At 36.6% G+C, this 26606-nt stretch overlaps 2 long non-coding RNA genes across 2 annotated transcripts; both read left to right on the forward strand.

Annotated features, from left to right (window-relative positions):
• The first annotated feature begins 1261 nt into the window (after positions 1-1261).
• On the forward strand, positions 1262-2300 carry LOC147793419 (uncharacterized). The gene is made up of 2 exons (XR_015420005.1): positions 1262-1656; positions 1980-2300. It is a non-coding gene; the product is annotated as an uncharacterized LOC147793419 (long non-coding RNA).
• A 22416-nt stretch (positions 2301-24716) lies between these two features.
• LOC147793420 (uncharacterized) lies at positions 24717-25881 on the forward strand. The gene is made up of 2 exons (XR_015420003.1): positions 24717-25147; positions 25555-25881. It is a non-coding gene; the product is annotated as an uncharacterized LOC147793420 (long non-coding RNA).
• The last annotated feature ends 725 nt before the right edge of the window (positions 25882-26606 follow it).

Genomic DNA, 26606 nt, shown 5'->3' on the forward strand with positions numbered 1-26606 from the left:
ATGGCACGTTCTCTGTGGCCCCTCCATGTGTCGTTTTTTATGATTGCTATGATGTAAATTATGTTATGTAGTGTTATGACTTATGTAATGTCAAGACTACGTGATGATGTATTATGACTTATGTTATGCTATGATATTGTGCACACCATGTTAGCATGTTTATTTTCTAGACGGTGAAATGTTGATATGTCAATAATGTATTCTTGAAAACGTTTATGAAAGAACGAATGCACAATCTACATATTATATGATTTGAAGCTACAGAGACCTCATGCATTTTTGTGTCATATGCATCGGGATACTTCCTCGTCATGATTAGTATGGACGCGTATGTTACGACATTTATGTCTGCCATAATGTTATGATACGATATTCTGTACACCATAATACTATGTGGGCTCCTTTCCCTCTATGGCTCTGGTAGTACGAATGTGAGCTAGCTGAAAGGCAGGCCCAGGGGTACGTATACATCCGCCTAGTGGGTCCATGTGTGCATACTTGGGTCGTGTGCAAAAAAAAATACTAAACATCTCATTTTAGCTCAAACTGAAAGAAGAGTTTAAGGCCATGAAATAGGGTTTTATGAAATAATATGAAATAGGGTTTTATGAAATGTTATATATCTATAATTATTTTTTTATTAAAAATCTTATTTTATATGGTTTTTGTTGTATAAAAGAGTTGATAGAGTTATTTAAGTCATTCTGTGCTTTCCTATCCTTTGTATTTGCTTTTCTTATTTTTTTTTCTTTATCTGTATTTACTATGTGGGGTTTTGCTTTTCTCGTTTTTCTCTTTATCTATATTTACTCCCTTTTAATTTTGTTCACAAATTTTCTTTGCCATTTTATTTTTAATCTATTTATTTGTCTACTCATATAAATTTATTGATCTAATATTATGAATCTAATGTGATTTCCTAGAATTCATATAAATTATTCGCATTTAGTTTCTGACTCAACTAAACAATTGTCATGATTTAATGAATATTTAACCATGATTGGCTGTGATTTCTAAAAAAAATCGGACAAATAAAATTAAGATTTAATATATATCTTACTGATCATATCTATCTCCACGTAAATCTTGTCTTGTGAATTGGGTAAAGCCATTCTCATTTTTTCCTCAAATTAATTATTATTATTATTATTATTATTATTTTTTTTTTTTTTTTTTTTTGTAAACTGTAATTTTTTTCGACTGAGGTGGGCTGAGGAGAGATAATTGGGGAAGGAATGAGAGGTTACTGCTAGAAGGGAGGAAGATTGTTTCTCTTTCTTTTAATAGCAAAACTAGGAGACATAATCAATTGCAAAACGGCCCACTACTTCTCCGCAGGAAACAAAGGAAAAGAAAAAGGCAAGTTTTGTATGTTTTACATATCTTTATAACCATCATTTTCAAGCTTCAAAAGAACACAATTGTTTTCCATATCTTTTTTGAGAGCTACTTCGACTTCACGAATGGCTCGACACGAGGGGAGCAGCGGAGCGGTTTCGATGAGCACGGTAGCTGTTGCAATGGCGTTGCTGCTGCTGCTTGGCTTCGAACATGGTGATGCTGCTACAACTTTTGTTGTTGGCGACTCGAACGGATGGAACCTGGGCGTGGAAGGATGGCCTAATGGGAAGGTGTTTAGAGCCGGTGACATATTAAGTGAGTTTTCAACTCTTGTGTTGATAGTTGAATAGTAACTGATATTTTACTTGCGTAATCGTAATCGTATCTGTTAAGAATAATTCTCTGATACTATGTTAAGAATGAAAAACATAAGTGGGATCGAAAGTCGAAAATATTCTACTAACTCTCCAAATCCTGGAGATAAAATAAATTGTATCAAAACACAAGTCAAGTAGCAGACTCGTTTTAAAGCCTTGAGGGGAAACCCGAAAGGGAAAGCCCAAAGAGGATCTGGGTCGTTACATTACGTAAATCGCAAATCGCAAATCGCAATGAATACATACATTTTTTTTTTCTAGGATTCAACTATAACCCAACAGTTCACAACGTGGTGGCAGTGGACGAGGGGGGTTATAGAAGCTGCATAGCTCCCAGAGGCGCCAAAGTGTTCAATTCAGGCAAGGATGAAATCACTCTCTCAAGAGGAAACAACTTCTTCATATGCACCACCCCAGGCCACTGCCAAGCTGGGATGAAAATTACTATCAATTCCCTCTAGTTCTTGACCACCCCGTATCGTTTACACATCGATCTCGATGTAAATGTTTTAAGTAACGATGATTTGGAAACATTGTGGAAATAAAATAATTGATAATAATTAAGTTGTTATATGTATCTTATTATTATTTTTTCTCTTTGTTTAGATCGAAAAATTAGGATAATAATGTTAATGCACTAAATTGTTTTTTTTTTATAAATTAATATAAACAAAAAAAATTAATATAAATTAATAAAGTTAATGCACTAAATTGTTTTATTTTTATAAATTAATATAAACAAAAAAAAATTAATTGTTTTATTTTTATAAATTAATATAAACAAAAAAAAATTAATATAAATTAAAACGGTATGTTTCCTTAAATTTTTTCTATTAATAACCATAATATCATATTTATTAAAACTATTATTTATAATAAAATAAGTTCAATTTATTTAATGGGTATGTATAGTTTTTGATGGGGGAAGGTTGAAATTTAAAATAAAAATATTATTTAATGATTTAAAATTAATTAATTTAATGCTTATAATCGATAATAATTTGTTCATTAATTAGTAGATTATAATAATTTGTTCATTAATTAGTAGATTATAATAATTTGTTCATTAATTAGTAGATTATAATAATTTGTTCATTAATTAGTACGGTCTGATAATTAATTATATATAAATAATTAATTAATTAGGAATGTTGATTTATATAAATATAAATATAAAAATGAATTGATTTGTTTGTAAGCTTTTGTTTTTTTTTTCTTTTTTTTTTAATATTTATAGATCGTATTTGAAAATTTTTATAATTATTTAAATATATATTCTATACATTAGCTAGGGTTGTGACTGAGAAAATCAACGAATCTTTGTCTGGAATAACGTCATATTATGAAATTTCATTATCTTACATCTTACATCGTCATGTTGTCATGCATCGTGTCGTCATCATATAACATCATCATAAAACTCAATTATGTCATCATACGTCATGTTGTCATGCATCGTGTCGTCATCATATAACATCATCATAAAACTCAATTATGTCATCATACATCATACATTATACATCATCATATAATATAGTCACAACGTCATAAATATAAAGCATAAATGACACATACCAATCTATTTATAGTAAAACCGTTGTTCAACCTATTTATAGTAAGACCAGCCTTATTATCTAAGACCACTCACTTGAGTTGGCTAAGAGGCCAACTCATTAAGACCAGCCTTATTAGTAACTTCCTATTAATAATACTTATTATTTATAGTAACTTCCTACTAAGACCAGCCTTATTATTTATAGTAAGACCACTAGTTGGCCTTCCTATTTATAATACTTATTATTTATAGTAAGACCACTGCCTTCCTATTTATAATAAGATCACTTAGTAGACCACTGCCTTCCTATTTCGCTAAATTTGCCTTCCTATTTCGCTAAATTCGAGTACGCTTGTCTTCCGTCCCTCGAATGCTCCAAGTATCACCGGGAGTCGTTTTCTATTAGGAGGTCCATCTCATTTCGTTAGTATTTAGCATTTCTAATCTATTTAACTTGAATTTGGGAAATAGAGCATACCTCAATTACCTTAATTTATTTTATTTTTGAATTATGACTAAAATTTTAAACGTTTATTTAAGAACATGAAAATGGTCGAATAATCATTAAAATGTTATGTTTTTTTAAAATCTTATTTGGAATTTAAATACTTTCTTTGGAACAATGGATTTTATGGTAAAGAAATGATAAAAGAAAGCTTTCAAATCTTATTTAGAACTTAAATACTTTCTTGCAAATAATGGATTTTATGGTAAAGAAATGTTAAAAGAAAGCTAACCCAATTTTTAAAATTGAAAATTAAATAGTCATCAATTTATTTAAGAAGGTATAAGGAGCGGTTTTGAACAAGCTTTAGGATTATCTTGTAACTTCGACTCATAAGTGGTTCTACTGTTAGCATGGTTGGATGAATTGAATGATGTTGGCATGGTTGGATGAATTGAATCATACTATGAAGAGAGTAGGTTGTGACCCTCACGTATAGACAAGACAAGGTGACAACATAATAGTGATGTCCAACCAGCCATGTAAAGGCCGAAAAAAGACGAATGCCATGATGCGACCGAGGAGGATGGTGCATCATCTAACCCACCATAGAAATGTGCATAGGCAAGACAGAGGCAACAATGTTGACAGAGTGTCATTGATAGACTTGTTGAAGGGTCGGGTAGGGCCCAGGCCTTAACCTTAAAAAGGGAATTTGGGCATGCGATTCTAAAATCAAGTTTGTTCATATAAAATGTAATAGCCCAAAAAAATAAATAAAGAAATAAAGGAATAAACATAATTATAAAAATAGTTAAAATAATAATAATTAATTAATTAATTAATTAAAAAAAATCCTTCCCCACTTCTCTCCACTGACCTCTCATCCCTCCCCCACAATAAAAATCCTTCCCCACTTCTCTCCACTGACCTCTCATCCCTCCCCCACAATTATCTCTCCTCAATCTATCCTTAATCCTTATGCCAGCAAGTAACTGTTACTGCAAAAAAGAAACAGAAAATATGCATGTCCCACATTGGTTGTTGGATTTCGATAATAGCCAGGGAAATCCGCAAAAAAGAAACAGAAAATATGCTGTCCCACATTGGTTGTTGGATTTGGATAATAGCCAGGAAAATCCTTTATTTTCGGTGAGAGGAAATTGTCGACAGGAGGTTGTTGGAAGAAAAATAAAATGCTTAAAATAACATAGAGAAGGTCTGAAAGTTTGACTGCTCTTCAAAATCAGGTTGCGAAATCTTCTGAACAGATTTCCTATTTAAATATAACCTATCTAACGATGGGTGGAGAGTGGCCAACTGAATCTGTGCCACTTCATAGAAAATTGCCGTCTAAGAATTCGCTAATCCATTCGACGTGTTTGTCAAATGGTCAAACGGAGAATTAAATGTAAACGAGTGAATCTAAATAAGGAAAAACAAAGGTTTTATCTAACAATCTCCTCCTAAAACCTGTGTTATATCTGCCTTATTTCGTTTCGTTTGAACTCCGTTTTGAGCCCTATGGCTCGGTGTCCCTGGCGGCATGTCCTCCAGACTCCACGTCTTGTTCGGCCGCCTCTTCTTCGAGTTGGTGCGCCGCCAGTCCAAGTGGTTCACCTCTCCCTAATAGGTCTTCCATCTTCCGGTACCTGGTCGAGAGGTTGACCGGTTGCTCGGTGTCCCTGGCGGCATGTCCTCCAAACTCCACGTCTTGTTCGACCGCCTCGCCTCTTCTTCGAGTTGGCGCGCCGCCAGTCCAGGTGGTTCACCTCTTCCTAATAGGCTGGCGGCATGTCCTCCAAACTCCACGTCTTGTTCGACCGCCTCTTCTTCGAGTTGGCGCGCCGCCAGTCCAGGTGGTTCACCTCTTCCTAATAGGTCTTCCATCTTCCGGTACCTGGCCGAGAAGTTGACTGGTTGCTCTATCTCTAGCTTTAAGATGTAAAGGCAGTTTGTCGTGCACCGAACTTGCGTGAGCAACCGTCGTCGATCATCACGTATCCTAAGTAGCCCGCGTTTGATGGAAATGTGGCAGCCGGCCTTATCGAGTTGACCCAAGCTCACAATATTAGCCTTGAGTCTCGGGATGAAGTAGACGCCGGTCAGCTTGTGATATGATTGCCCTCCCTTGCCGACGAATAGGATGGTGCCGTGCCCTTCGATCTCGACGACGGAGCCGTCGCCAAATTTTACCGTCCCGCGAATCCCCGAGTCAAGCTCGGAGAACGCAGACTTGGCCCCGGTCATATGGTTTGTTGCCCCCGTGTCGAGGACCCATCGCCGGTGCTCTTGCTGCTCGCCTCTTTCACCGATTTGAGCGAGCACTCGCTCCTCCTTCAGTCGAATTGGCTCCCCAGCCGGTGCATTTGTTATGCACAGTTGGAGCTCTTCCTCGGGTTCGACGCTCACCGGAGCAGTTATGCCGTCGTCGATTACCTCTGTGGATTTGGGGAGCTCTTCCTCGGGTTCGACGCTCACCGGAGCAGTTATGCCGTCGTCGATTACCTCTGTGGATTTGGGGAGCTCTTCCTCGGGTTCGACGTCAGGTAGGACTGATGCAGTCACAATGAAAAGGGCCGGCTCATCCTCCTCGGATTGAGCCACATGGGCCTTTTCGGCCGTCTCCTTGTTCCTGAGCTTGCTCCAGCAATTCTTGCTCAGGTGACCTCTCTTCCCACAGTACGAGCACTGGATTGGCCCGTCATCAGCCGACTCCTCCTTCTTTTGATCCGCCTCTTTCCCGTGCATGTGCCGGCGAGATTTCCACGACTTCTTACCGCCTTTGCGGCTGGAGGGCCCATTGCTCTCGCCGGTGTCGTCACGGAGCTTTAGGCGTGCAAGCCATTCCTCCTCAGTGAGGAGTAGACGACCCTCCTTGTCGACAGACAGCTGAAATGGTATTTTTCTTCCGCTGCTCGACGTTACGCAGTCTTTCGGTCACCTCTTCCACCGTTAGGTCATTCACGTCAAGCAATGTCTCGATTGAAATTGCAACTTGCTCGAGGTGATCGGGGACGACCTGCAGCATCGTCTTCACGATTTCTGTCTCGTTGATGCTGCCACCGAGTGTGGTGATGCTGTTGGCGAGCCCCGTGATTCGCATTGAAAAATCATCAACAGATTCGCCGTCCTTAAAGCGGATCTCCGAGAGCTCCTTCCTCTGACTCGATAGCGTGCCATAACCCTTGCGCCTGTAGGTTGACGCGCATCAACAAAGTCCACTCGTTGACGGCAGTCGTTGTGAGATGGAGGACCCCATGAACGACGGCAGTCATCACGACGTCGGCCTCTTCGTGGTGGTGATGGAGATGCCGGCACTTGGGCGGCGGCGTGGAGGAGTGAGCGAGCCTGCTCGGGATGGAGGACCCCACGATGTGCTTATTTTCGCACTTTGCATTTTCTTCTACTTGAACCTGAGACCCATTTTCTTCTACTTGAACCTGAGACCTGTGTGTTGTTAGGTCGACACTCTAACCACTTGAGCTATTCAACTTGATTGTAGATAGGATGGCTTCTCCGCAATGATATACACCGATGGCTTCAACTTGGCTCTGATACCACTACATTCGAGAATGTGCAGATCGAGGGCTCATCAAGATTGATTTCATCCGAACAGAGGAACAACTTGGAGACATTTCACCAAGTCCCTGGCGCGGGTGAAATTCGAAGAACTACGCTCAAAGATCGGAGTTCAAATAATAAGGTACAGCTTTTAGGAGGAGATTGTTAAATAAAAGCCATGCCTTATTTAGTTAGGTTTGTAAAACATCTGAATTCACGCGAATGGAGGGGCGTAATTCTAGGAGCCATTGTTTTGGCAATTTGGGCGAAGTCTTCGTCCACTTCTTCTATTTTTGTATAATTGGTTTTTCTATTTTTGTAATTAGATTTGTTATTTAAACCGTTCAACTGAAGTAAAATAAAAACATCGAGTCTTCAGCAATATCAGCGAATCTCTCACTCTCTCTCCTTTTACTTCCGCTAATTTTTCCTTCGAAGAAACCTTCGGCCAATTTTTCGTCGACATTGTCTTCCGAATTGCCAGAGTCAACATTGGTTGGGGAGGAGAACAAATCACCCAGGGTGTGGAAACCTTCCCTAGCAGACGCGTTTTAAAGCCTTGAGGGGAAGCCCGGTCCCACATCGATTGGATAAAGGAACGAGTGCCAGCGACGACGCTGGCCCCGAAGGGGGGTGGATTGTGACCTCCCACATTGGTTGGGGAGGAGAACAAATCACCCTTTATAAGGGTCTTTATAAGGGTGTGGAAAGGAGAACAAATCCCTTCCCCTAGCAGACGCGTTTTAAAGCCTTGAGGGGAAAGCCCAAAATGAGAATACCTTGAGAATGACCTTTAGGATCTGGGTCGTTACAAAATCAATAATCGTAAGATTTACTTGAGAAAAAAATGAGAATACCTTGAGAATGACCTTTAGGATTTGGGTCGTTACAAAATCAATAATAGTAAGATTTACTTGAGAAAATAATGAATGACCTTGAGAATGACCTTTAGGATCTGGGTCGTTACAAAATCAATAATAGTAAGATTTACTTGAGAAAAAAATGAGAATGACCGTTACCCAGTTTTACTTGAGAAAAAAATGAGAATGACCTTTACCTAGTTGAGATTCACATGAGTAAGATTTACTTGAGAAAAAAATTATTGAGATTCACAGGAGGATCTGGGTTGTTACAAAATCAATAATCTGAGAAAAAAATTTACCCAGTAGAGATTCACCGGAGGTCACCTTTACCCAGTTTTGCCAAGTTGAGATTCACCGGAGGATCTAGGTCGTTACAAAATAAATAATCGTAAGATTTACTTGAAAAAAAATGAGAATGACCTTTACCCAGTTGAGATTCACCGGAGGATCTGGGTCGTAAGATTTACTTGAGAAAAAAATGATTGAGATTCACCGGAGGATCTGGGTCGTTACAAAATCAATAATCGTAAGATTTACTTGAGAAAAAAATGAGAATGACCTTTACCCAGTTGAGATTCACCGGAGGATCTGGGTCGTTACAAAATCAATAATCGTAAGATTTACTTGAGAAAAAAATTTACCCAGTTGAGATTCACTGGAGGTCACCTTTACCCCGTTGAGATTCACCGGAGGATCTGGGTCGTTACAAAATCAATAATCGTAAGATTTACTTGAGAAAAAAATTTACCCAGTTGAGATTCATCGGAGGATCTAGGTCGTTACAAAATCAATAATCGTAAGATTTACTTGAGAAAAAAATTTACCCAGTTGAGATTCACCGGAGGATCTGGGTCGTTACAAAATCAATAATCGTAAGATTTACTTGAGAAAAAAATGAGAATAACCTTTACCCAGTTGAGATTCACCGGAGATTTACGTGAAGATAGATCTGATCAACAAGGTATATATTAAATCTTTATTTTCTTTTATCCTATTTTTTTAGAAATCACAACTAGATCTTCATTGAATTATTACAATAATCTAGGTTTGAGTTAGAAACTAAATGTCAATCATATATACGATTCTAGTCAATCACGTCAGATTAGTAATATTAGATTAAATTTTTATCAGTAGCCAAATGAATAGATTAAAGATAGAATGACCAAGAAAACTTTTGAATAGGAAACACTGAGATAAGAAAAGATTTGGAAACAGAGATCACTGGAAATTTGGAAGGCATGACAACAGAATTAAAAGGAAACAGGGACGATAGCATTCGGGTACGTTCTTGTGACGATATGACATAGGTACGTCACGTAATGATATGTCTGTGATAGGTATAAGAACGTAAAGGCTATGGTAAGTTAGAGAACGATATGACTATGAAGTGTTTACGTTATTGACTTTGTTATGATATGATACATTGTATGCTAGATTATTGTGCTTAAGTACGAAATCATGTGAACGTGAATGTATGTTATTTATGCTGCTTAGTTGATGTGATATGAATGCATGTGACGATGTGTGGCCCTTGTACGATTATGGCTTGTTGTATGAGTATTGAAATGTAACTGAATGAATTTTATGCCATGAAATACGGTAAATTGCATGATACATAACCCCGCTAGGAATATGTATGATATGTAACAAAATGAGAATGAGAATGACATGTAAGCATGAAAACGTGACACGGGGTTATGTTCATTAAATGATGACTGTAGGACTAGTGGGACCTCATGCATATTGTGTGATCATGCATTTGGGGGGATACCCCTATCCCATCACGAGGGTACGGACGCGTACATCCAAATGGCAGGACAACGATCGTTATGCCCTGCATAGCGCTGCCGTGACGGTTTTAGTTTTAACGGGTCCCGGTGGGCCTCCAGAGCATGCCCACCGGCTAGGGACAGTGGCCAAGCGGTGTTCAAACTAACTGGTGAGCCCATACTCGCACGTATGGGCTGCGTGTAGAGTATATGGTACACGTCCACGATTACCTGTTAGGATTACACCATAAGGAAAACGAAACGAAATGAAACGAAACGAAACAAAATGAAACGAAACGAAAGATAGGTCCCATCATTTCATTGCATGTGATTGTTGCATTTAACCCCAATAGTGGGGTCACTTACTGAGTATTTCTTTAAATACTCAAGCCATGTGCTACTACATTTTTCAGGTTAAGGCAAGGCATCCCTGTACGGCTGACGACGACATCGCAACTCGAGATCATGGCGCATGCATAGGATAGTGTTATTTATTTTCTTAGACTTAGGATAGAATAGGATGTTTTAAACTTAAACGCCTATTTATTTTATTTCGAGTCTTTTATTGTGTCGTTTTAAAGATGTTTTCGAAACACGTAAGTCCATGGCTGTGTTTTAAGTTAAAGGTTATGTTTTATGGAATTTAAATGAAGTCTTCCGCATTCAATGTTTATAGTACGTATATAGTAGCGACCTTAAATTAAGTAGAAAATTTCGGGTCGTTACTTAAAATTTGAAAACTCATCAAATTTGGTGTCAATTGGACATAGGACGAACTCTTCATGACACAGTATGCCCATTTCTCCAAAATCATGTTTACAACTATCATACCAAAAAATGTCTGAAAATGAACCTTAGGAGGAGGCGTGATGTCAACTCTCCACCATCTCTGGGCCCTGTGGCTAAGTGAGCTACCCTATGACATATTCATGTGTCACAGACGAGTGTCTCAGACGACTTCCCTTGAAATGGGTATTCCAAGACAGTGCCGCACGACACTGTCGGCCAAAATTGTGTCATTGTGTATGTGTCAGAGGTTGGATTATGCACTTGCTATCCATAATGGATTTTATAAATGAACTAACATGGACACAAGATGATCCAACGCCTCGATATAACTTGATGGATGGATGTTCGGGATGTCTCGATCATGTGAGCGACATATGGGTTTGTTCTCGATGAGCATGATCGAGCGAGCTAAGTTAATCGATGACATCCCAGGACTTGGGATGACATCAAAACATGATGACCATGTCAATTGGAAACCAAGTTGAGAATTGAGACGTGACGTTGCACGTGAGAGACCTTGGCCTCAAGTAGAGGCAAGGTCGAGACGAATAACTTGAACTAGTATAGAGGCAAGTCGGTTGGGTTGCAGAAGGTTGAACATGCACACGTAGGCACCAGCAAGCTTGAATTCCGCACAAGTTGTATTCGGTTGACGAAGAAAAATCTCACCTAATGTCCAATGAAGTCATGAAGACAAACGAAAAATAAATAGGAGGCTTGGATTTCCCTCAAGGCTTGTCATGAGCGTGTCAAGATCATGATGTCAGACGGTTGAGATTGTACAACCATAAAAAATGGCACGTTCTCTGTGGCCCCTCCATGTGTCGTTTTTTATGATTGCTATGATGTAAATTATGTTATGTAGTGTTATGACTTATGTAATGTCAAGACTACGTGATGATGTATTATGACTTATGTTATGCTATGATATTGTGCACACCATGTTAGCATGTTTATTTTCTAGACGGTGAAATGTTGATATGTCAATAATGTATTCTTGAAAACGTTTATGAAAGAACGAATGCACACCATGTTAGCATGTTTATTTTCTAGTGGGTTCATGTGTGCATACTTGGGTCGTGTGCAAAAAATTACTAAACATCCCATTTTAGCTCAAACTGAAAAGAAGAGTTTAAGGCCATGATATAGGGTTTTATGAAATAATATGTCCCAAACATGATTGTATATGATTGCATTTCCTGACCCCAATAATAACATACTTAGTCTTTCTTAAAATACTCAAGTCACGTGTTAATCTTAATTTTCAAGTAAAGGTAAGACACCTCTGTACATCCGTACAAGAGTGTCTTACTTTTACCCGAGACTAAATCAGACAATATCACGGTGGCAACCATGAGATTAAAGTTAGTGTAAATGTACTCATGTTGTTTTTCTTCCATAGCCCTTAGGTTAGATCAGCGCAATGCTTTATTTTCTAGTTTTATTTAAAACTTACGTTATTTACTTTTCCCCATATTGTTTTAATAACCTATAATGAACGTGTAAGTCATAGTGTCATTATGAAATATTTTAAATAAATTTTTCGCACCTAATAATTATGTCATATATTTGGCTTCACTCTTCAATATTAAATATAAATTCTTCCAATAATTTTTGCATCAATCATTGCATTCCTAATGCACAATACAAAATCACCCCTTCAATTTATAATCACTCCTCTTGGATTTTTAAATTATACCTCCAAGAGAATCATTTTTTTTTTTTTTTTTTTTGTTATCAAAATGAATATGGTGTGAATTAGTACAAAGAACGTAATCTAAACTTAACTCAATTGATTTAGACATTATTTTATTATATACATATATTCGTTTTTTTAAAATAAATAGTATAATAGTTATTCAAATTTAAAGTTGAAAGTATAGTCCGCTAAATTTTGGAATAAAATATTATATTGCATTAATTTTATATATTGGACCTAATTCAAGATGTATTTCGTCGAAAAGGAGTGGTTCGCACTAGGACGTACGCCAGTCACTGGTTCAACTTAATGAAATACCTTCCTACACCTAATTGATCAAAAAATTGCAATGAGTGGAACGAACTCTTTTTTATTTCGAGCGGTGTTATAGGCCACTAGTTGATATGTAGACGGAGATTTGCATCATGCTTTGTAATGACCCGAAATTTTCTACTTAATTTAAGGTCGCTACTGTATACATATCATAAACATGAATGCGGAAATACTTCATTTAAACTTACATAAAACATAACCTTTAGCTTAAACCACAGCCGACTTACGTGTTTTGAAAACACCTTTAAAACGACACAACAAAAGACTAAATAAAATAAATAAACATTTAAATTAAAAAACATCCTATTCTAGCCTAAGATTAAGAAAATAAATGCGACTACCCTATGCATGTGTCATGGTCTCGAGTTGCGATGTCGTCGTCAGCCGTATAGGAATGCCTCTGTACTAACCCAAAGTTTTCTACTTAATTTAAGGTCGCTACTGTATACGTACCATAAACATTGAATGCTGAAGACTTCATTTAAATTCCATAAAACATAACCTTTAGCTTAAAACACAGCCATGGACTTACATGTTTCGAAAACATCTTTAAAACGACACAACAAAAGACTAAATAAAATAAATAAGAGTTTAAGTTAAACACATCCTATTCTAGCCTAAGTCTAAGAAAATAAATATCACTATCCTATGCATGTGTCATGGTCTCGAGTTGCGATGCCGTCGTCAGCCGTACAGGAATACCTTGCCTTAACCTGAAAAATGTAGTAGTACATGGCTTGAGTATTTAAAGAAATACTCCGTAAATGACCCCACTATTGGGGTTAAATGCAACAATCACATGCAAATGAGATTGGGACCTATCTTTCAATCTCTCTTCCTACGGTGCTGTTCTAACGGGTAATTTGGACGTGTACCATATACTCTACACACAACCCATACATGCGAGTATGGGCACACCAGTCAGTTCGCACACCACTGGGCCTCATTCCTTGTCGGGCGAGCATACTCTGGGAGCTCCTTAGGCCGAACACCGTTAGAACTAGTAACCGTCACAGCAGCGCTATGCAAAACATAACGATCGTTTTCCTGCCATTGGATGTACGCGTCCGTACCCTCGTGATGGAATAGGGGTATCCCCCCAAATGCATGAGCACACATAATGCATGAGGTCCCCAATATTTCTACTTTTATCATTAATGAATATAACCCCCACTATCATCTTTCATGCTTAACATGTTATTTCTCATTTTTCAGTCTACATATCATACATAATCCTAACGGGGTTACATTTCATTTCATTTATCGTGATATCATGTCATTCATAACATGTTGTATACATACAATTTAGAAAACATAACATAACGCTCCATGCTTTTAACATGCCATTTCATAAGGTGTAATTCATACAACAATTACCTCAATGGTCACACAAAACAATCTAAACATAACACATCGCATCACATCGTATCATAACATGTCATATCGTAAACACTTTGTGGTCATATCGTTCCCTAACTTATCATAGCCTTAACGTTCTTATACCTATCACAGTCATTTCGTTACGTGAACATACTTTAGTCATATCATCACAGGAACGTATCCTAACGCTATCGTTCTATCAATCTATCACAAACCTATCCCTTTCTACCCATATCCTAACCATATTCTTTCATCAATCTCTCCTGACCATAGCACTCTGGTATGTAACCTAACCTTAACGTTTCATGAACGTACCTTACTCCTATCGTTACATTTCGTTTTGTGCATCCTTTTCTATTCTATCTCAAACATATCCTTGAACACGTCGTACCGTAATTAATATCATACAATCCACATATTATAACATAACATTAACATAATATAAGCATACCGATTCACTGATAATTCACACATATCAGTATATATGACATGTGCAGAACCACAGACACGTGTCAACATCAAATATGACCATGTCGATAGTAAGGCCATTTACCTGGTTCGCTTAAGTTGTTGTCACCAATATATCTTTAATGGAAGTTCGATTCCGTCCTTTGAAATCCGAATCAACCTATGTGAGACCATGACATCAGTTTCAAGTTTGAACTCTACAAAATTATTTCTCTAATTTACGCTGGTCCATTGTTAAAGGTCTTGGAATGTTATATATCTATAATTATATTTTTATTAAAAATCTTATAATTCCATAGTTACTGTTGTATAAAAGAGTAGATACAACTATTTCAAGTTTGAACTCTACAAAATTATTTCTCTAATTTATGCTTAAATCGATTAGAATACTCTTGTCTATTGCCACATTTTATGATTATGAAATTTGGCAAATGAATGTTAAGACAGCCTTTCTAAACTGCAATCTTGAAGAGAGTATCTATATGGCTCAACCAGAGGGGTTCATTGAACAGGATCACGAGCAAAGGGTTTGCAAGCTTAAAAGATCCATTTACGGGTTGAAGCAAGCATCTCGATCCTGGAATATAAAGTTTGATACTGCGATCAAATCTTATGGCTTTAAACCTAATGTTGACGAACCTTGTGTTTATAAAAGGATAGTCAACTCTACAGTAGCTTTCCTGGTGTTGTACGTTGACGATATCCTACTCATTGAAAATGATGTGGGATTTCTGACTGACATTAAGAATTGGCTAGCGACACAATTCCAAATGAAAGATTTGGGAGAGACTCAGTTTGTTCTTGGAATCCAAATTGTTCGGAATCGCAAGAACAAAACACTAGCATTGTCTCAGGCATCGTTCATCGACAAAATATTGATTCGATATAAGATGCAGGACTCCAAGAAAGGATTATTACCTTTCAGGCATGGAGTTCATTTGTCGAAGGAACAAAGTCCTAAGACACCTCAAGAAGTTGAGGATATGAGACACATTCCCTATGCATCAGCGGTCGGCAGTCTGATGTATGCCATGCTATGTACCCGACCCGACATATGCTATGCTGTGAAAATTATTAGCAGATATCAATCCAATCCGGGACGTGCTCATTGGACTGCCGTTAAGAATATCCTCAAGTATCTTAGGAGAACGAGGGACTATATGCTAATGTACGGTGCTAAGGATCTGATCCTTACAGGGTACACTAACTCAGATTTTCAGACCGATGTAGATTCGAGGAAATCGACATCAGGATCTGTCTTCACTATGAACGGAGGAGCAATAATATGGAGAAGCATAAAGCAAGGTTGCATTGCTGATTCCACCATGGAGGCTGAGTATGTTGCTGCTTGTGAAGCAGCGAAAGAATCTATATGGCTTAGGAAGTTCTTAACTGATTTGGATGTTGTTCCAAATATGCATCTTCCCGTCACTCTTTATTGTGATAACAGTGGAGCAGTTGCAAATTCAAAAGAACCAAGAAGCCATAAGCGAGGAAAACATATTGATCACAAATATCATCTCATAAGGGAGATTGTGCAACGAGGAGATGTGATCGTCACACAGATAGCTTCAGAGCACAACATTGCTTATCCATTTACAAAGCCCCTCACGGCTAAAGTGTTTGAAGGGCACCTAGTGAGTCTAGGACTACGAGTTATGTAATCTAGGGCAAGTGGGAGGAATGGCATGAGTATGTGATGCCCTAGTTTATTGTATTTCTCTCTACTCAACATTATAAAACCCCACTAGAGTTTTAGTCCAAGTGGGAGTTTGTTGGGTTTTATGTCCTAAAACTCATAGTTTGTAAACAAAAAGATATTCTATTTTCAATAAAGTTATTATTGTTGTTTATTCAGTAAAGATTGTTATTGAATAAAGTGAACTTTACGATCATTAATCTAAATCCAATAAACTAAGAACCCTCTGGCTATAGTATGATTACTTGAACTATATGTAGAGACATAAGAGTGAATCAAGTTCAAGTATATAGTCAAAATGATCTATAGTATAAGGATAAGGCTGAGTACCTTATTCTGGGGACACTATGGATGCGGCCCACTTTTGTATATGATATAAACAATGTGATCACTAAATTGTACATGTGAAGACATGTGAGTTGGGGCATCCTATGCAATGAGTATTGCATAAGATCGGACCATGAAGAAAACCACTCTCACTTTATAATGTCGTATACTGTTGAGGCTGATTTTCTTTTCATTCGATAACCTAGGTAACTCGGTTTTAATCCTGAGCTAACCATGAACTCCTGTTTATTCGGAATTATCCTTAGATTTGCATGGGTGAGAGGGCTCTAGTTCGCCGACTCAATAGGCCTCCCATTTCAGGGGTAAGACTTGGTGAATGGCTGGGGACGTGGGGTGCAAGATGGAATTCACTCCTACCCACTTTTAGGGATAGAAGAAAGGTAGTTCCCTTAAGCACTAACTCCAGGTCTTGAACAAGGGGCCCCACCCTCTCATTGGCCTGAGAGGGATTCGGTTTACTCGTTGGACCACAAACCAATTGTTCATTAGAGGATCAGTGAGACATAAGGAACAAGAAGTAACTTTAGGGGTAAAACGGTAAATTGACCCAACTCTAGTTACGAACAACCTGTGAAGGATCGACTTACTAATCATGGTTATATCAAATGGACAGAAATATATCAATAGTGAGGGGAGTGCAACTACTAGGCTATAGTGGAGTGTCCTAGTAGTTAACGAATATTGGTTAACAAGGTTAATGAGTTCAGCCGGTTAATCTTGGATCGTTGGAGCCCATGATCTATAGGTCCATTAGGTCCCTCTGCTAGCTCATGTCGGACTAAACCATAGAACAGTGTGACGAGAGAGTTCGAAGTGTTCGAATCCAAATCAGGGAATATGCGCTACATATATACGATATATTTAACCGCATTTTTGTTTTATTTACGAATTAAACAAAAGGAGAGAATCTGAGATATTTAAATTAAGATTTAAATATCTTAATCAATTATGTGTCGGAATTGATTGGGATTGGCATTTGAATTAATATTAAATATTAATTAAATAGTTTAATTAATCATTTAATGTTACTTTAATTTGAAATTCATTAATAAATTAATTGTTGAACTAAAATGAAGAAAGTCACAATGTTGACTTCATCTAATCGAAAAATCCATGTTAGTGGAATTTTGAGGTGTCAAAATTTGGTTTAACCAAACTTGCATGTTTGCCAAATAAAACCCACAAGTTTGAGTGGAATTTTGAGTGTCAAAATTTGTTTAACTCAAACATGCATGCTTGCCACATAATCCCAAACATTTGAGTGGAATTTTAAGTGTCAAAATTTGGTGATCTCAAATTTGCATGAACATGCAAACATGACTCTTTAAATAGAGTGATCATGGTACATGGAAGGTCTTCTTCTTGTTGGTGGAAAACCTTGAGAAAAACCTCTCACAAACACTCTCTTCACATATACAAAATCCCTCCCAAGTTTAGTCACTCACCGGATTCCACAATCCCGTTCTAAGGCTGGAGGATAGTGGAGAAGACACTAGTGGTGGTTCGAAACCGGTTCGTGAGGAAAAAGGAGTTTGAACTACAAAAGGTGAGTATCTAAACTAATTTAGTTTTAATACTTCCGCATGTGTTATATTAATACCAACAACATAAACATAATATAAGCATACTGATTCACTGATAATTCACACATATTAGTATATATGACACGTGCAGAACCACAGACACGTGTCAACATCAAATATAACCATGTCGATAGTAAGGCCACTTACCTGGTTAGCTTAAGTTGTTGTCACAAATATATCTTTAATGGAAGTTCGATTTCGTCCTTTGAAATCCGAGCCAACCTATGTGAGACCATGACATCAGTTTCATGTTTGAACTCTACAAAATTATTTCTCTAATTTACGCTGGTCCATTGTTAAAGGTTTTGGAATGTTATATATCTATAATTATATTTTTATTAAAAATCTTATAATTCCATAGTTACTGTTGTATAAAAGAGTAGATACAACTATTTCAAGTTATTCTGGCCTTTACTACTCTCTCTATTTACCCTCTCTATTTACTATTTACCTTTCTCTCTATATTTAGTTTGTGGTTTTTAATTCCTTAATCTTCATTTTTTTATCTGCCTTTTAATTCTGTTTCCAAATCTTTCCTTATCGAAGCGTTTTCTGTTCACAAATTTGATTGGTTATTCTATTTTTAATCTATTCATTTGGCTACTGATATAAATTTAATATAATATTAAATCGGACATGATTTACTAGAATTCGTATCTAAACATTTGTAATAATTTAAATCTAACTATAATTAGTTGTGATTTCTAAAAAAAAATAGGATAAAAAAAAGAAGATTTAATATATACTTTATTGATCAGCGGGGCTAAGAATGGGTTGAGGAGAGATAATTGTGGGAAGGGATGAGAGGTTAGTGAGGAGGGGGAAATGTTATTTATTTATTTATTTATTTATTTATTTATTATTATTATTATTATTATTATTATTATTTTAACTATTTTTTTATAATTATTTTTATTTGTTTATTTCTTTATTTATTTTGGGCTATTACAGCCTTGCCTTCACCTGAAACAGAGGTATCACGCTTGAGTATTTGAAGAAATACTCGGTAAGTAGTAAGTGACCCCACTATTGAGGTCAAATGCAAGAATATGCGAATGCAATGATGGGACCTATCATATCAGTCTATTTTTCCTACGCTACTATTCTAATTGGGCACCTTGGATGTGTACCATATACTCTACACAGCGCATACATGCGTGTATGGGCTCACTAGTCAGTTTGTGTAAGGACCGGGCTGACTCGATGACTCTAAAATGACCGATAAATTTTTTGCGAAATTAAACCATTAAAATTTAAAACATAATTTACATTATACGAAAATAGTGGGCGCATTAGTAATTTAAAATATAACATAATGGTTAAAATACAAAATAAGGAACGAACACAAAACGTCTTAAAACAATGGGTCGAGGACGACGGGTGAGGTTTGTCTATGGCACCTGCTCCAAAGTCCGCTACCGACCTCGACCAGCACATTATTTCCTGAAAAAAAAAATGGAGAATAAGGAATGAGTACAAGACTCAGTAAGTAGCCTACTTGTAGGCTCTTAATCGTGTCCTTGATATGCTAGGGTACCACGTTCTTTCTTTTCTTGTTCTTGCCGTATGTTCTTGTTATGTTTCTTAATTCCTTCTCCAAGACACTTTCCTTAGGATTTACGGTACTAGACATAAACTTGTCGACCTGTGTCCGAGGCTTCATGCGTTCCAAGCGACACAGTCTTAATACCTACGCTCAAGGCTTCATACGCTCCAAGTAGCGTAGTCTAAGTCATAAGCATGATGTACCGCTGGAGGTCTTAGGAGGTTCTTGATTCATGGCTAGGGTAACTTACTCTCTTCTCGCTCCATCGTGGCCATAGGTCACTCCCCATGATAGACCATAAAGGTCAAGTGATCGATGCATGCATGAATATGGCATAGACCATAAAGGTCACGTGATCGGTGTGTACATGAACATGGCATCCTGCAAATCATAACATGGTGCAGGGCATCTCATCTAGGTGAGGGGAATGAGCCAAACATGACATCCTGCAAGAGAAACACGATGCAAGGCATCCCACCTAGAAGAGGAAACAATGTCTCCTTAGAAAGAACCCCATGGTGGGAGGTATGGGCCACAATTGGACATGCTTAGAGTATTACCTAGCATTCTTAAATTTTGAGTCTTGAGAACTTTGATCCCTTATGTTTGAGTGGTACCTAACATTCTTCTTGTCTTGGTAGTTGTATAGCTTGTTATTGATTCTTAATCTTGTACGTTTCTAAGGTTCTTATTTTCTTGAGGCGTAAGTTGTTAAATACATTCGTGATCATTTGAACCCATCGTAATAACTAGCATGAGTTATTCTAGAAGGTCATAAGTTCATAATGGACTCCTTAGAGGGTTTTAGAAGGGTCTTGAATCTTGACATGTTTCCTTTAGGCATTTCCTAAGTTCCATCTTGGTTTAGGTTCCAAACTTGCTCCAACCACCTTGTAATCTTGAACTTATTCTCAAGTCATATAGAGTAGGCCTTAAAGAGAATAGTTGGTAAGTTGGAGCATCTCTAAACCTTGAGCTAGGATATGACTACTTGTTTCGTTTTCAGGAACTAAGCCTTAGAGGTTGTCATGTCATGCCTTGTGTTCCCTGAAAACTCTTCCAAAGTAACCCTTAATTTTCTCTACATGAGTGCATAGGTGGCGTTATCATAATCGTGGCATCCTATTGAAAATTCGTGATGCAGGGCATCTCATTTAGGTGAGGGAGATAATAAGTTCATCGTGGCATCATGCTCATGGTACATATAGCAGGGCATCTCACCTAAAGAGGAATAGGGGTCTCGTGGTACACTTCGTGATGGGAGATAACAGTTACTCCGGGCATGGATCCTAGCAACTTGTTAAGCATGTCATTTGCATTAACCTAGGTGTTTCTATGCATTCTTGGGGATCCTAGGTTTATGCATAATGTCTTGGGTCAAGCTTGGGAACATACAAGTTCTTCTAAGGAATAACCCCGACGTGGTCTTGTGCACGTAGAGTCTCATTAGAAACCAAGGGTACTTGTGGAGAATCTCTTATTTAGTGGATACCTCTTTCGTCATCCTAGGAGGCAAAGTTGCATGATTCGTGATATACGTTTTCCCCATATCTTGGTTTCGCTACCTAACATTTTCCAATGACTCCCAAACTTCATTTCCTTATACAACCTCTTGAGATAAGGATTCATACAACATTTCATAATGTTGGGAGGTCATTTAGGGCTTAACCTGTAGGTAGTCTTCCGTAGGGGCATTATGGTCGTTTTACCCCTAATTCTTGGTTTTGCTCCTTAACGAGTTACAATGGTTTTCAAAATTCATTACCTAATCAAGCATCATAAATAAGATTTATTGTAGAGTTTCATAGCATTTGGAGGTTATCTTGGTCATGAACCGTAGGTAGATATCCTTAGGGGCATTATGGTCATTTCTCCCCCGTTTCTTGGTTTACCTACTTATCCTTATCCAATGACCGCAAAATTTCATACATAACCTTATAATGATATATTATGCTCAGCAACAAAATTTTATAGACAACAGAGCTCATTTAGTGGGTTATCTTAATGTTTCTTAAATCTCGAGTAATTTGGTCGGTTTAAAGCCTTAACTCACGGTTCTTTGGATTTTTCTTTCATATATCCTTGTGTCATACTTCGTTTAGGGTTCATATGAAAATCCAAGCAATTCCTACAAGTATTTCTTAAGAAAAATCCAATGTGGCTACTTACCTCATCGTCGACGTTCGGGACCTCCATTCTTGAGCTTCCGGTATCCGAATTACTTCCAATTTCCTTCCATAGACTCCTTATTGTGTCTAGTTTCTTCTTCTTTATCGTAGCCTAAGATTTTCGCCACCAAAATTCGTCCAAAATTATTTTTCTCGCCGGAGCTAAAACAGGGGATTCATCATTGGGCAACCAATTTTAGGGGTTTTCAAGGCCCGATTTCTCCATGGAATCTCTTCCATATCCTTTCCTCAAGCTACATGAATTAGTTTGGAGGACATTCTTTGAGTGTGGGACCTTAATTTTGAGAGATCATTCTCGGTATGCAACTTCCCGAAACGTCGGATTTTCGATCTCTTGGGTAACTTGTTCTACGACGTTTCGACTCTCGATTCCTTCATCAAAATTACTCAAATCCTTCATCTGAAGCTAAAGAAATCATTAATTTGAAGGAAAAGGGACCGTAGATAGGATTTCGTCACTTATCCCCAACTTAAGCCCGAAATCGATTTCCTTCAATTGGGCACGGACCGTAGATAGAATTTCGTCACTTATCCCCAACTTAAGCCCGAAATCGATTTCCTTCAATTGGGCACGCTCCCGAGGTTATTTCTCTTCGTGGGCTTCAATGGAAACACTCCGTGGAGGTGCAGAAACTTATTGGGATCGTTCTTGCTCGACGAATCATCGTGTATCCCCGAATTGCATTTTCAAGCTTTCCTTTAAGTTCTTCAATGGGGGATTGAATTGGGGAAATGGTTTCTGGGCACTTTCAGCACTTCATTCCTTCATAGAACTTGTGGGTAATCTTGCTTAGAAACTATAAGAATATGTTTGGGGAGAAATGGTGGAGAATTGCTCTCGAATTTTGAAGAAATCAGAGAGTAGGAGACCCACAATCTAAACGCTCATAACTCTTGAATGGGCTCTCAACCTTGCTCGATTCTTGTTCCATATTGTTGCCCCAACTTAAGACTTTATAGGAGAAGCTTAAACCGACATTGAGAGCTCCAGAATCGTCGTGAATTGGCGGTTTTGATTTTATGGAATATCTGTTGGAAATATCTACTCCGATCAGAGCCTCACCGACTTTGGTTTTGAATACCAGCCGCTGGATGTGATGATCTGTCCGTCTTCTAGATCATATCCAACGGCTGAGATTCAAGGTTTGATAGATTTTGCTCAAATGGTCATGGTAGATGCTCTGATTATGATTAGAGGGGCATTTTCGTGATTATCCATCCTTCTAGGGGTATTTTGGTAATTTGACACTTTTCGAATATTTTATTATTATTTTCTTCGAAAACTCTGTAATTTTTCTAAATATTTTTCATCCCTTGTTGGTCATTTTTCTTTTCTTCCGCACATATTGCATCACAATATATCATATCATAAACAATTCAATTTATCACATATCTCATACCATAACATATTTTATATCATATGACAACACACACACACACACACATATATATATATATATATATATATATATATATATATATATATATATATATATATATATATATCCGTCATACACATATCGTATCATAATCATATCATAGCGTAAACACTTCTTGGTCATATTGTTCCCTTACTTATCATAGCCTTAACGTCTTATATCTATCACAGTCATGTCGTTACATGAACGTACCTTAGTCATATCATCACATGAACGTATCCTAACGCTATTGTTGTATCAATCTATCACAAACCTATCCCTTTCTACCCATATCCCTCACTACACATAACCTAACCATATTCTTTTATCAATCTCTCATATCCATAGCACTTCGGTATGTAACCTAACCTTAACGTTTCATGAACGTATCTTACTCCTATCGTCACATTTCGTCTTGTGCATCCTTATCGTATCCTATCTCAAACATATCATTGAACACATCGTACCGTAATTCACATATTATAACATATACATAACATATGATAAACATATCAATCCACAAACAACTCACACATATCAATATATATGACACGTGCCGAACAACGAGGCACGTGTCAACATCAAATATAACTATGCCGATAGTAAGACCACTTACTTGATTAGCTTAGGTTGATGTCCAGAAGTTATCATTAATGAAAGTTCGATTCTGTCCTTTGAAATCAAAGCCAACCTAGGTAAGCTCATGACATCAGTTTCCAGTTTGAACTCTATCAAATTATTTTTCTAATTTACATGGTCCATTGTTAAAAGTTTTGAAATGTTATATATCTATAATTAATGTTTTTATTAAAAATCTTATTTTATATGGTTTTTTCTGGTATAAAAAAGTTGATAGAGTTATTCAAGTGATTTTGTGCTTTCCTGTTCTCTATATTTGCTTTTTTTTTTTTTTTTTTCTTCATCTCTATTTACTAGGTGGCCTTTTGCTTTTCTGGTTTTTCTCTTTATCTATATTTACTCCCTTTTAATTTTGTTCACAAATTTTCTTTGCCATTTTATTTTTAATCTATTTATTTGTCTACTGATATAAATTTATTGATCTAATATTATTAATCTAATGTTATTTACTAGAATTCATATAAATTATTGGCATTTAGTTTCTAACTCAACTAAACAATTGTCATGATTTAATGAGATTTAACCATGATTGGCTGTGATTTCTAAAAACAAATAGGACAAATAAAATTAAGATTTAATATATATCTTACTGATCATATCTATCTCCTAGTAAATCTTGTCTTGTGAATTGGGTAAAGCCATTCTCATTTTTTCCTCAAATTAAACCTGTCAATTATTGTTTGTCTGTTTTTTTGGCTGAGGTAGGCTGAGGAGAGATAATTGGAGAAGGAATGAGAGTTTACTAGAGAGAAAGGAGGAAGATTGTTTCTCTTTCTTTTAATAGCAAAAGGAGGAGACATAATCAATTGCAAAACGGCCCACAGGAAACAAAGGAAAAGAAAAAGGCAAGTTTGGTATGTTTTACATATCTTTATAACCATCATTTTCAAGCTTCAAAGGAACACAATTGTTTTCCATATCTTTTTTGAGAGCTACTTCGACTTCACGAATGGCTCGACACGAGGGGAGCAGCGGAGCGGTTTCGATGAGCACGGTAGCTGTTGCAATGGCGTTGCTGCTGCTGCTTGGCTTCGAACATGGTGATGCTGCTACAACTTTTGTTGTTGGCGACTCGAACGGATGGAACCTGGGCGTGGAAGGATGGCCTAATGGGAAGGTGTTTAGAGCCGGTGACATATTAAGTGAGTTTTCAACTCTTGTGTTGATAGTTGAATAGTAACTGATATTTTACTTGCGTAATCGTAATCGTAATCTTAATCGTATCTATTAAGAATAATGCTCTGATACTATGTTAAGAATGAAAAACATAAGTGGGAATAATGCTCTGATACTATGTTAAGAATGAAAAACATAAGTGGGATCGAAAGTTGAAAATATTCTACTAACCAAATCATGGAGATAAGATAAATTATATCAAAACACAAGTTCCGTAGCAGACTCGTTTTAAAGCCTTGAGGGAAAACCCGAAAGGGAAAGGCCAAAGAGGATTTGGGTCGTTACATCTATATAAAATATATTCAAATAGTATCCGATCGAATTCGCAGTTAGATCGCAATGAATACATTTTTTTTTTTTTTTTTTTTTGTAGGATTCAACTATAACCCGACAGTTCACAACGTGGTGGCAGTGGACGAGGGGGGTTATAGAAGCTGCATAGCTTCTAGAGGCGCCAAAGTGTTCAATTCAGGCAAGGATGAAATCACTCTCTCAAGAGGAAACAGCTTCTTCATATGCACCACCCCAGGCCACTGCCAAGCTGGGATGAAAATTACTATCAATTCCCTCTAGTTCTTGACCACCCCGTATCGTTTACACATCGTTCTCGATGTAAATGTTCTAAGTAGCAATGATTTGGAAACATTGTGGAAATAAAATAATTGATAATAATTAAGTAGTTATATGTATCTTATTATTATTTTTTCTCTTTGTTTATATCGAAAAATTAGGATAATAATGTTAATGCACTAAATTGTTTTATTTTTATAAATTAATATAAACAAAAAATTAATATAAATTAATAATGTTAATGCACTAAATTGTTTTATTTTTATAAATTAATATAAACAAAAAAATTAACATAAATTAAAACGGGTATGTTTCCTTAAATTTTTTCTATTTAACTTATATCGACATAATACCATATTTATTAAAACTATTATTTATAATAAAATAAGTTCAATTTATTTAATGTGTATCAGTATATAGTTTTTAATGGTGAAAGTTGAAATTTAAAATAAAAATATTATTTAATGATTAAAATTAATTAATTTAATGTTTATAATTGATAATAATTTATTCATTAATTAGTACGGTTTACCTTCACAAATATAGAAAGAGAGATAATTAATTATATATAAATAATTAATTAATTAAGAATCTTCATTTATATAAATATAAATATAAATAATGAATTGATTATATAAATAATTAATTAATTAAGAATCTTCATTTATATAAATATAAATATAAATAATTAATTATTTAAAGATTCGGTTTACATCGTCATGTTGTCATGCATCATCGTCATCATATAACATCATCATAAAACATCATATAATATCATATGGCATTATCATTTAACTCAATTATGTCATCATACGTCATACATTATACAACATTATCATATAATATAGTCACAAC

This window comes from Cucurbita pepo, chromosome 2 (assembly GCF_057944985.1).
Source record: "Cucurbita pepo subsp. pepo isolate OVF chromosome 2, ASM5794498v1, whole genome shotgun sequence".
NCBI lineage: Eukaryota > Viridiplantae > Streptophyta > Magnoliopsida > Cucurbitales > Cucurbitaceae > Cucurbita > Cucurbita pepo.